Source organism: Argiope bruennichi, chromosome 10, assembly GCF_947563725.1.
Source record: "Argiope bruennichi chromosome 10, qqArgBrue1.1, whole genome shotgun sequence".
Lineage (NCBI taxonomy): Eukaryota > Metazoa > Arthropoda > Arachnida > Araneae > Araneidae > Argiope > Argiope bruennichi.
The window spans coordinates 28,586,139-28,597,278 of NC_079160.1; the positions used below are offsets into that span (position 1 = coordinate 28,586,139).

The 11,140-nt window shown below is 32.7% G+C and overlaps 1 long non-coding RNA gene across 1 annotated transcript; it reads left to right on the forward strand.

Moving 5' to 3' along the window:
* The first annotated feature begins 1,278 nt into the window (after positions 1-1,278).
* On the forward strand, positions 1,279-6,973 carry LOC129989017 (uncharacterized). Its single transcript, XR_008785721.1, has 3 exons — positions 1,279-1,435; positions 2,559-2,792; positions 5,514-6,973. It is a non-coding gene; the product is annotated as an uncharacterized LOC129989017 (long non-coding RNA).
* The last annotated feature ends 4,167 nt before the right edge of the window (positions 6,974-11,140 follow it).

Sequence of the window (11,140 nt, forward strand, 5' to 3'; positions counted from 1 at the left end):
GAATTGAAAATTCAAGAGTCGATGTTTTGCACATGCGCAGAGATTGTCCGTATGTTTATCATTGTGTATTTAGAACCAGATTTCCGTCACAATCGAAACTTTGTTAATGGCATTAAGAACCTTAGATTGCTGTGTGTTTCGAAGGTTGAGTGGTGTGGTGCAGAGAACGACATACTTCTTTTGGTCCCTTTTCGTTCGTGTTTAGTTCGCGTCTGGAAACGTATGAAAAATTTTACATTTTCTTTAATTTTTTTATTTTTTTTCCCCATACATATTCTATTGTTACAAGGAATTCGATTAAACTTCATACTTCTTAAATTAAAATTTGATGCGAAACTATTCATAAACGCATTTGAAAATTTAAAAGTCGATGTTTTGCACATGCGCAGAGATCATCTGTATGATTAGCATTGTGCACCTAGGACTAGATTTATTACATTTGAAACTTGGTTAATGGTATTAAGAATTTTAGGCAGGTGCGTTGTTCGAGGGGTGTGTGATCTGATGCATAGCATGACATGTTGCTTTGGTTTCCTATTTGTTATTCTTAAGTTCATGATAACTTCAATAAGATATATATCATGTCAGTCAAATATAATACATGGTACTGTAATAATAGTTCTGTCAATAAAAAAAATATAATTATAATTCTGTCTAATAGTACTATCTAATTCTGTCTAATTCTATAAAATTAAATTATAATTATAATTATATCATTAAAATATAATTCTTAGTATTATGATTATACAATGATTATGAAACTCAATTTTCATGAGCGTTTCTATAAATAAAATTCTTAAGAGCAACGTCTGAAAAAATTATTTCAGTTTAATATTGTAGATTAGTATGAACTCGTATTTTAATTTAGAAATTCACCGATTCATCATCTTGCTGCTGGCTTCAAAATTTATGAGTTCATAAGGTTATAGAATCTTTTTGCAATCATATGTTGGACGAGATTAAAAAAGACTGTGAATACGCATCTTAAAATGCTTGTTTAATTACAAAAATAAAAAAATCAAACTGTATTTTAGAATATTCATTTAAATCCAAGAGCTTTAATCCGTTTTTTATATGTTTAAAAACAGCTAATAAAAAGTAAAATGAGAATAACGCCCTGTTGTTCTTTAATTTGATCCTTGGAAACAGGCCGTTTGGGAGAAGTAAGAAAAAGCAACTATTTCTCAGTCTGTGGTTTTTTTTTTTATTTTGATTATCTGTTATAAAAGCGCAGAATTTGATTTTCGATATCTTTTGTTTCTTCTCTTATCTAAAGGATCAGATAAAAGATTTTGTTTTAAAAGTCGTTTTGTTAAGCGGGGTCGGATGAAATACTGAACTTAAAGTAATAAGCTTTAAGCTAATTTGAGTAGTTTAGTCGCTCAAGTTAAAAACTTCAATAGGAAATTTCTTCCTGGAACGTGGTTTGGACTTGGTAGGTAACTCGGCATTTTTTGCTCGTTTTTTTAAAATGTACATTAATTTACTTGGCAGTTAATTGTGTAATTGTCTCTTATATTTCCATGCGAGTGAGTTGTAATGATATTAGTTCAATGTTAAAATGAAGAATTTGTTCATCGCAGTAATGGTTACATGATCAACTTTAATGATCCTGAAACTGAAACTCGAATCATTTAGTGTATGTTTATATATATATTTAACGATAATAATTTCTACAAGTTCTAACGATTTTAAATTATCTAAACGGTGTTTTTTAACTTTGAATAAAACCATCGGAATTTATTGCCTCAAAATTTTCTCGCATGCCATCTTTTCCCAGATATCTCCCTTTATTGCATCGGCATGCAATACTTGTGAAATTTTAACCTTTGGCATGAATTTAGCCTTTTTACCGAATCCATCGTATGATCTTTAACGAGTTTATAGGGGACTGACCCCTGGCATGCGGCTAACAGGATCCGAAAATTGAGTTTTTGCCATAGAAATGTTTCAGTTTTTCCAACTGATTGAAACAAAATTGATACAAAACTTTATTTTTAGTCGTAAAATCCTATATTAAACTTTGTTTTTGAGCTGTCGTTTAAAACTAGCAGACGCCACCCCCGACTCATAATTTTATAGGCGTCTACACTATAGAGCTTAAATCTGCGTAATAAATTTTATTAATTTTCCTCCGTTTCGTAGTTAATATATATCTGGAAGATTCCTTTGATTGTATTTTGCTATAAATTTAATAGGAATCTTCAAATTTGGTATAGTATAAAATTTGGTCCTTATCTCGAGGCGTTTTGAATCATTTTAGTCGCATTTTTTAACTTAAAGTGGTGTGAAAGGTTTAGATTTGTTCGAATTTTTTGAGCTCGAATTTTGACGATTGCAGTGCGTAATAAAAATTTTTTTAAAATGTGGATGATATTCTGCTGTAACGTCACGTTTGTTATTTACCAGATGAAAATGATATACAATAGTAGACTGAATTTACGCACTGGAGTATATTAAATTTATCAATGGAAGGAAAATTAGTTTTATTAATTTAATGTTTAGCTTCGTTTCCGATGCAAAGACGGAATGTTAGATGCATACTCTTGTTTTTGCAGGTATCTGGTTTTCACTCAACCCCAATGCAGCCAATCAATGCCATCAACGAATATGTGAATGTACGCATGCATTTCTTGGAATGATTTGCCGATAGGTTTGCTTCGGTATGAGCGGGTTGCTGGAAGATGCAAATGCTGTGGTGGAAATGCACTACGCATCAGTCGAGTCTCGAAAGCCATTTGAAAGAGATGGAGGCTTAAAGTATGGAAAGAACGAATTCCTATTCAACAGTTGTAAGTAAAGTATTTAGTTGCCTCTATTTTACCGAATTAATTTTTCAGACGAAATCATTTTAAGACTGTTAATAGATGATTATTTCATTCAAATTTCGGCGAGGTTTTAAATGCAACATAATTGACTTTAAAAAATATTTGAAATTATATATTTTGGGAAAAGTTGCGATTACTGCTGTATAAAATAGCGAATGCAAGAAATTGGGTGAGTTGAATATACTCGATTTTTCATGAAGACTATTGTTAAAGATTCTAAAACAAGTTCATTGACGTTCTATTACGATTCTTACTCGCATAAATCATGTCGGTAACTTTCATGCTTCAAATAACCGACAATGTGAGTTTTAAACTGTTAAGTTTATTAAGCGCAAAATTTTCGTCTTGGAATCGAATTATATAAGTAACGTCCTTATTTTTGTCCGGTGACATTTAAGTGGTGAATTTGGCAAATGGGTCGTTATTTGGTTACGTCAACATGAAGCCATTGTTATGTCACCAACAGATATCGCATTTGCTATTCTCTTCAAATCCATACTTTGTATGTTTAATTGCAAATGACATTTTCGAGGAATATTGTTTAACATAATTTTAAGTAATTTTTGCAATTAATATTAATAAAACAGGCTGAAATTTAATGTTCTTGGAACAGTTGAATAGTCGGATAGTTTTCTAGAAACGTGATGAAAACGTGAATATGGAGATCTACATCAAACGATGCTTAAGACATTTTTAAGGATTTTTTGTATTTTATCTTTACCATAAAGCATATTAAATTAAAATTATGGAACATTGAGACTTTGTTTATTTTTAACTAGCCGCCTTTGGCGACCAACCGGTTCACCAAACTTAATGCTCGTTAAAATTTTAAATATTTTATGTAACTCCTATTTTAATAGCTTCTTCATCAAAATATTTTAAAGCTACAAATTTTGAGTCATATAATTCATTCATAATATTTTAAAGGCCTTCAACCATAACGTAATATGTATCTCGAATTTTATTTTAACTCCCGTAGAATTTATTCTTTAAATTAAAGTGGAAAAGGTTAAATTGCAATTAATATAAGGAAATTTTTTACTGAAACAACTCGTATTTTTAAATAGGAGTACTGAAAACAAAGTCGCTGAGTATTTAAACTAAACCTTATGGGCTCTAAAAAAATTTTTCTTAATTTATGCGATATATCAAGGTTTTCTACAAAATTTTCTCGGATTTATCATGAACAGATCAATTAACAATGTTTTGTTTTAAATGCATGAAACTCGAAGAAAATAGAATCGTTTAAAATCGGTCAAAAACGGGTTAAGCTTTCATAACGTCCGTATCCGTTGTCAAAAATCAGAACACAATGCGCATGCGTGAATTTTCAAAGCCAGTTATGTTAACGCTATGGAGATTAGAAATTTTTGATTTCCTTTATTCTGTTTTACTTTATTTTAAAAGTACTTCAGAATGAATCGGAAAGATCGATTCATTAACAATGTTTAATTTTAAATGCATAAAACATTAAGAAAATAAACAGAATCGTTTGGAATAATCGGCCAAAAAATGGTAAGCCTAGCCTCATTACTATTGAAAAAAAAAACTGAAGCCTTACTCATTTGGCGGTGGGGAAAATGAATTTTTGGCGGGAAAGTTAGTTTTTAGTTAATAGTTAAAATTCTAATTCAAAATTCAAAAAAAAGCAACCCCAGGTACACATTCCCGACCTCCAAGGTATGCATGTGTCAAATTCGGTAGATGTAGGTCGAACGGTCTGGCCTGTAGAGCGCTCCCCCCCCCACAGCTTTATATAAGTATATATACTTTAAGATCTAATCCATCCTAAGTTTTTTGCATTTTATTCAATGCTTTATTTATTCATTCATTTCCTGTTATATAAACTTTCTGCAGAATCTTGCTTCTATGCTCTTTAAATAACTCGTAATTATAACTGTAACTGTCTCCCATTTGTTTCGCAGGGACATCATTTGAATTACTATCGGAGTAGAATCTCTTGCATGCATAGATTTTTACCCCTTTAACTTCCACATTTATTTTAAAGAGAAATCTAAATCAACCCCGAAAGATACATTATAACGATTTTTTAATTCCTGATAGAATTGCTTTGCAAACTTAAATTCTCCAAAAAGGGGGAAATCGCGTTATTCTGAAAGATTTTGGTTGCTTTGTATCTTAACTATTCTACGGAAGTGGAGTAAATTTCGAATAGTGAGTGATTTTTTATATCGTTCCCCCGTTGGTGTCAAAATGAATCGAAGTTTAACTATTATCTATTCAAAAAGTTTAAATTGTGAATTTAAAATTATGAATTAGTCTTGTTTGAATATTTCAATGCGCCATATTTGCACGATTCATTTTTTAAAATGTATCAAACACCGAAATTCTCATTTAACATCAACATTAGAAATTCAAATTTTGGATAGCTTATAACTTATCAACCGTTCAAAATTAAAAATGGTTATATGTATTGGGTTTCTATCTAGAGAACACATATGAGTTCGAAATTATGTTGCTATTTAAACATTTTTTGTAAATAAAAGTAATGAGACGACTCTTAGCATTAAATATTTTATACTTAACCTGTATCTACAGAGATACATTTATAATTTACTGTACTGTAATCTGTTGTGGCATAAAGGGCAATGCCCTGATACTTCATTAACTGAATTTACTATCCGGATTTCATGAATGTTTTGTAAGGATTCAAATTTATTTTAGATGTGAAAGGAACTTCATCTCTGGCTAAACAAGACCTTGAGCAGACACCTGTTTGGAATATGCGAGGCTTATTAAAGCCTACTCATCTGAAGAATCGTTCTTCGTCCCTGCAAGTTTCCCTTCGAAGATGAACCGTAACCATCCGAAATCTGAACCTCTGGAGATGCCTTTCCCGATTTCTAACGAAGAGGAGTTGATTATTCTAGTGCATCCACTGCTCATCAGCATTTGATCGGTACATTTTGTCTTATACTTGTAATGTCCGAAATATTTTCTATGTTTATGGGAGTAGTTTGCCAACCACCGTGCTATACGGCATTAAACCTTCTAAACGGAATATATTTAGATTACCCGCTTAGTTAATATGTAGAATAAATCATGACTACATTCCGGAGTTTGGGTATAAAAATTTGAAATCGACAATGATCTCAAACATCGTCCTTAATAAAAATGTGAATATTTGTTATAATAGGATGCATTTTGAAGTATCTAGTAAAAACATTTTAAATTCATATGGTGAATAAAAATTACAAGCTGCTGAAATCTGGAAGACAAGAATGCTTTAAGTTATTTTTATAGCCATAAAAATTTTCGCACAAAGTCAAATTCCTTCGTACATCTACGGATTCGGATCATTTATACAGATCTGAACGTTTTTGTAATATTGAATGTACAGATACATAATCGATGCCGTGAAATGACCTTTGGAAAACGACCGCTAGACCTTTTTCAGTAGATTAAGTGAGGGATTGACGAGAGCATTTATTAAAATGTTTATATACAGGACAATACATGCATGAATTCAAAAAGATCTGTATAATTTAAGTACGCCAAGACTAACATTTCATTTAAATATTTAAAATGAGCTGGAGCATAGAATTCTTGGCGAAAACAACGAACTTGGCATGATTTTTGAGATTCATATACATTTAAATCTGGTGTTGCTTCACCATATTGGTTAGATTAAATTCCTCCAGTCTCGTCACTCAAATGGGCCTTGTCTGTAATGGAATACTCTTCATGGACTAATTCAGAAAGATTATCAGTGATATCCGTTTGGTCTTGTTTTCCAATATCGAAGTAGGATCTGTTCCAGTAGGGTCATTGAAGAATATTTTTCTCCCTCCAATGTTAAGGTGCTAAGTTGAGCTTCTTTATGATCGGAGACATGGGCAGAGGAATAAGGCAGTTGCGAAATAGTAGAAATGGGAGATTAATTCACTGTAGGTGGTTATTTTTACAGAAATGAATAAAAATACCGCGTCATTTCGGTCTTAAATAAGCAAACTAACGATATTTAATCTAAATGTTCTAATGAATTGTTTGACTTTATTGTTTTCGTTTGAATGAGGAAGTTAAAAGCCATACATCTCCGCCTCGTGTGAAAATGTCTAGATCCGTGGTTGAATAGGGGAGTGGGTCTTTTGTTTAGGATCTTGGAGAAAGCGAAATGAGAAACAGCCAAGGAAAGATCGACGTAAAAGGGTGGGCCAGCCGGCTGGCGAGAGGGAGGGTATTGTATATAATGGGAAATAGAATATTTTGCAGTTTTGAAAAGAAGTCTGACTTGCATCTTCAACATTGGAGAACTGGGGAAAATATCTGAAATGAAACTCTGGTACTCTCTAGCATTAGCATCTCAATGTTTTACAGTAGATTCTGTCAGTCTCAACATCAACAAATATCTGTCAAATCAAAATCAACCCGAACTACCAAACCCCGTGCTTAGCCGAATCAAGTTATTTCAAGTTGGTCGAAATTTAACATTGATATTAAGTGTTATTGAATATTTTAAAAATGGCAGAGCTGAGCAATCTTATTTCATTTTGACTTTCATAAATTGGAGAAGTCAGGATTTCTTTGAAGCCTCCATATCTAGTTAAAGCATCTTAACAATTTTAAAACTAAATTTGCATCCAAACGGATTCATTAAATTGAAAACGAGCTATTCGCAAGCTACGAATAAGCACTATAGAATAAAACTAAGATTAATATTTGCTAATCATCAGTCATAGCATCATACACAAAGCAAACCATAAGCGACATACTACTTCATACAGAAAGGACTTGAGTAATGGATTCTCGTTTAATTTCATAACAAATTGACGAACTTTTGTACCCTTTTTGAAACCTTCGCTACCGAAGCGGGACTTCAGTTGTCATTACCAAATTTATCGAAGATCTACAAATCTTATTAGCTTAATGGTAATCCAATTTTCGTTATAGTCGAATACCCAGAATAATTTGGTGTGGTAATTTGGTGTATTCAGTTAAAATTTACCACAAATCTTAACCTTTTTTAAAATCATGATTTTTAAGTGGTTGGCGACTACTCCAGTTTTGCATGTTGTGCGAGCATAAAATGCGATACAGAATTTTAAAATTAGTTTAACAGAAGTTGTTCAATTCTGTGCTTAGTTGTACACTGGAGCATGGAATGAGCTTTTTACTTAATGTTGCTTTGTAAATAGAATAAACAGATAAAATCTTGCAACCAAGATTTAAGATCTTTAAATATTTTGCCTTTATTACCTGCTTAGATGGCACTGCCAGAAGTGTTCTTCTAATTGTATTATGCTTTGTGTTTGTGAGTTATATATTTCTAGCGTATTATGTTTTAAGAATGATCTAATTCAAAAAGTATGGTAGACAAAACTTCAATAACTTTTTGAAAAGCAGCAATGTGATGTCTGTGTGATACATGGATAAGACGATTAAGAGTTAGATATTGAAGTTTTATGTTTTTCGTGAAAAGCAATTATATTGAGCTGGCGATGAATCGCTTGACGGAGATGTTCGTGCATATATTTTGTGTACAATCCATAGAAAGTGCATGTTTGTTATGAAATTGCTGAAAATTAGTACAAAGAGGCTGGGTGATTTTTTTCAAGGTCCTGTAGTTCTCCCTTTAATTAGCTATATTACCAATGTCAAGCTGTATTTTTCATGGCTACACAGGCAATAGATCTGAAATGGTATTAGTATGTTACTTGCTGTATGCTGAATTGTAGGAATTTCGACATTAACCACTTCTGATACAAAGACCTGCTAGATTCGGTACTTTTAATAACAAACTGTGCAATTACAAGTTTCATACCGGCAAATTATACGTATGTGGCGTATTTAAGCATGGACATATTTGTGTGCCATCGAATCTTTGAACACTCGTTTTCCAAGACTATATTACGCAGTGGCAACTCGTATTGAATGCCGAATTGCAAAATTTTTCAGAATTGAAGGAAGTTGTTGCCAATTCTAAACTTTCCGAATAAATTCCTTGTGCCTCGCATTATTTAGCAGAAACAAATTTTATCAAGATTGAAGATTGGCCAGATGATTCAGCTTTCAACTGCTGCTAGAAAGGCTACTCTATTTCGCTCAATTTGCAGCTGTTCCGTTTTATAGTGTTCACGATTTGCTTCTTAGTGCCTAATATTTTTGAGATGTTTCTTCATAACTAGTGATTTGCTTTCAAAAACTCCATATTAATTTTAGTCTTTAGAAAACACAAATTCATATTTATATTGAAACATAAACGTAGCTTTCCAGTATTGTGCATGCCATATGTTGCATCATTGTTTCGCTTTTTCATCACATTGGTTTCTATATTTTTCAGACTTTTGGACTTCGTTCACATTCCATATTTAGATTCCGTTTTTTATTTAAATTCTTTAATGCCAACAGTATGGCACAACTTGGCCAGAGATTGAGTTTTTGATACAAAAGCCAATGAATGCTGCTCTTCGTTACTCTTTCTGCAACGATTTTGCGGCTTAGTGAGTACATGCCAATATCGTGACCTTTAAAGTAAAATGCAACTTTCTTTTGAATGGAGAGGATGGACAGGGAGCTGTCACTGGTTTTGGTGTCCTTCTCTTTGGACCACTATTCAGATTTGGGTCCGTTTCTATACCCTTTCATATCTGAAACTGAACACTAAATAACAAATCATTGCGGCAATTCGGCGACGGGGGATGAAATAACGATTTCAGTCTGTCTGGTGTTTAATGCTAATTAAATCTATATTACTTTGAATGCAATTTGCATGCGTCCTGGCATAGGGGTAGCAAGTTTCCCCCGTTATTTGGGCATCCTGGATTCGAGTCCCGGTTCGGGCATGGCTATTCTTCATCTGTTCTATCTGAGATGTGTGAATGTGCTCCCCTGTAAAAAGGAACTGTGCAAGCGAATGTGATGCGTGAGTAGCAAAATCGTACTCTTGGCCCTAGTTGGCGCTATTAAAAACAAGAGATGCTCTCTCGGCTTAAAATCACTGAATTCGGAATTTCAGCGGGCTTGTTCATGGCAAGTGCCATCAGAAGCAACAAGATTACTTTCAATGCAATTAGGATGCGACAGCTTGACTTATGGGATGTCAAATGTGTGCCTTTATCATAAAAACTGAGGCCATTAAAGCGAATGAAAAATAGGTAATTTAGAAGTGATAAAAACCTTTCCTTGGCATTGGCTTACTTGTTCTTATCTGTGTACTCGAGACACGAGTCGCTTTATCAAAAGATTATGAATTACATATGCCATAACAAAGATGGACATTTTGCATCTATTTAAAATGGCCCTTGTGAGCTTCGCTTCTATTAACATTGAATTTTATAACCGAATTCAAGGTTTTATTTTAATTCTGATGTTTATATAACTTAGCGTTTCTGATTTTGAATGGCATATTCTTTTGATTTATAGGTTGTAAAGCTAGCAAAATTTCGCAAATAAAATTAAATGAATTTCATGGAAGGGCTGATGGGTTTCATTCATTCAATCGATTGGTTTATTGAAGAAATTCATAACTTCTTTATATTCAGAGATTGCCCAAGAGTTTATCTCTATTAATCCGACTCTGAATTCCGATCTCCGTTAATCTGGCCCAACCTTGGAAATGGACTAATTTTGATTTTATTGCTTTGATTATTGCATTTTTTGATTGTATTTATCCATTCTGATCCGATTTATTGCGCCAATTTTCTGAATGTCCTTTACCATCAATTATTCGAAGTAGCTTTGTTTACTATTCTGATCTTAATGCCTGGAAAAAACACTTTAGTGCTGGAATTCATATTAAACACAAAACCAATAGTCTGTTGTACTTCGTCCCGAATTCTGTTTCCTATTTGGAGCATTTTTTCAGAAAATGACCTAAATTTCTTGCGTAAGAAATGAATTCTTGGATGCTGTAAATATTTTCCTGTTTTAATCCAACAAATTAAACCGAACAATGCAAGATACGGCAGTCCCGAGAAATGAATCTAGTCTTCAAATAGGCTATTTTCAAAAATCTCATGCCTGTCATATGAATAGTATTCAATGATTGCTACAAATCAAATTATGATCTTTCTGATTGCTTAAAAATTAAAAATAGCTTCTCGAGTTGTATTCGAATATTTTCAAAGAAAACCCGAATCTTTGCAATTTTGACTTTTTGTCAGAACAGTTCAGTTTTTTGGGAATGCATAGACTATGCAATATTTTTAGACCTTTAACCATTTCTAATCTTGGAGAGAAATCAACGGTTTCTTCTGGTCTGGTTAATTTTTTTAAAGTTTACTAGTTTATACAGTCGGCTCATTTATTTTCCCTTGGCTTTAATTGCTATTGAGTTGAGACATTTGGTTTTA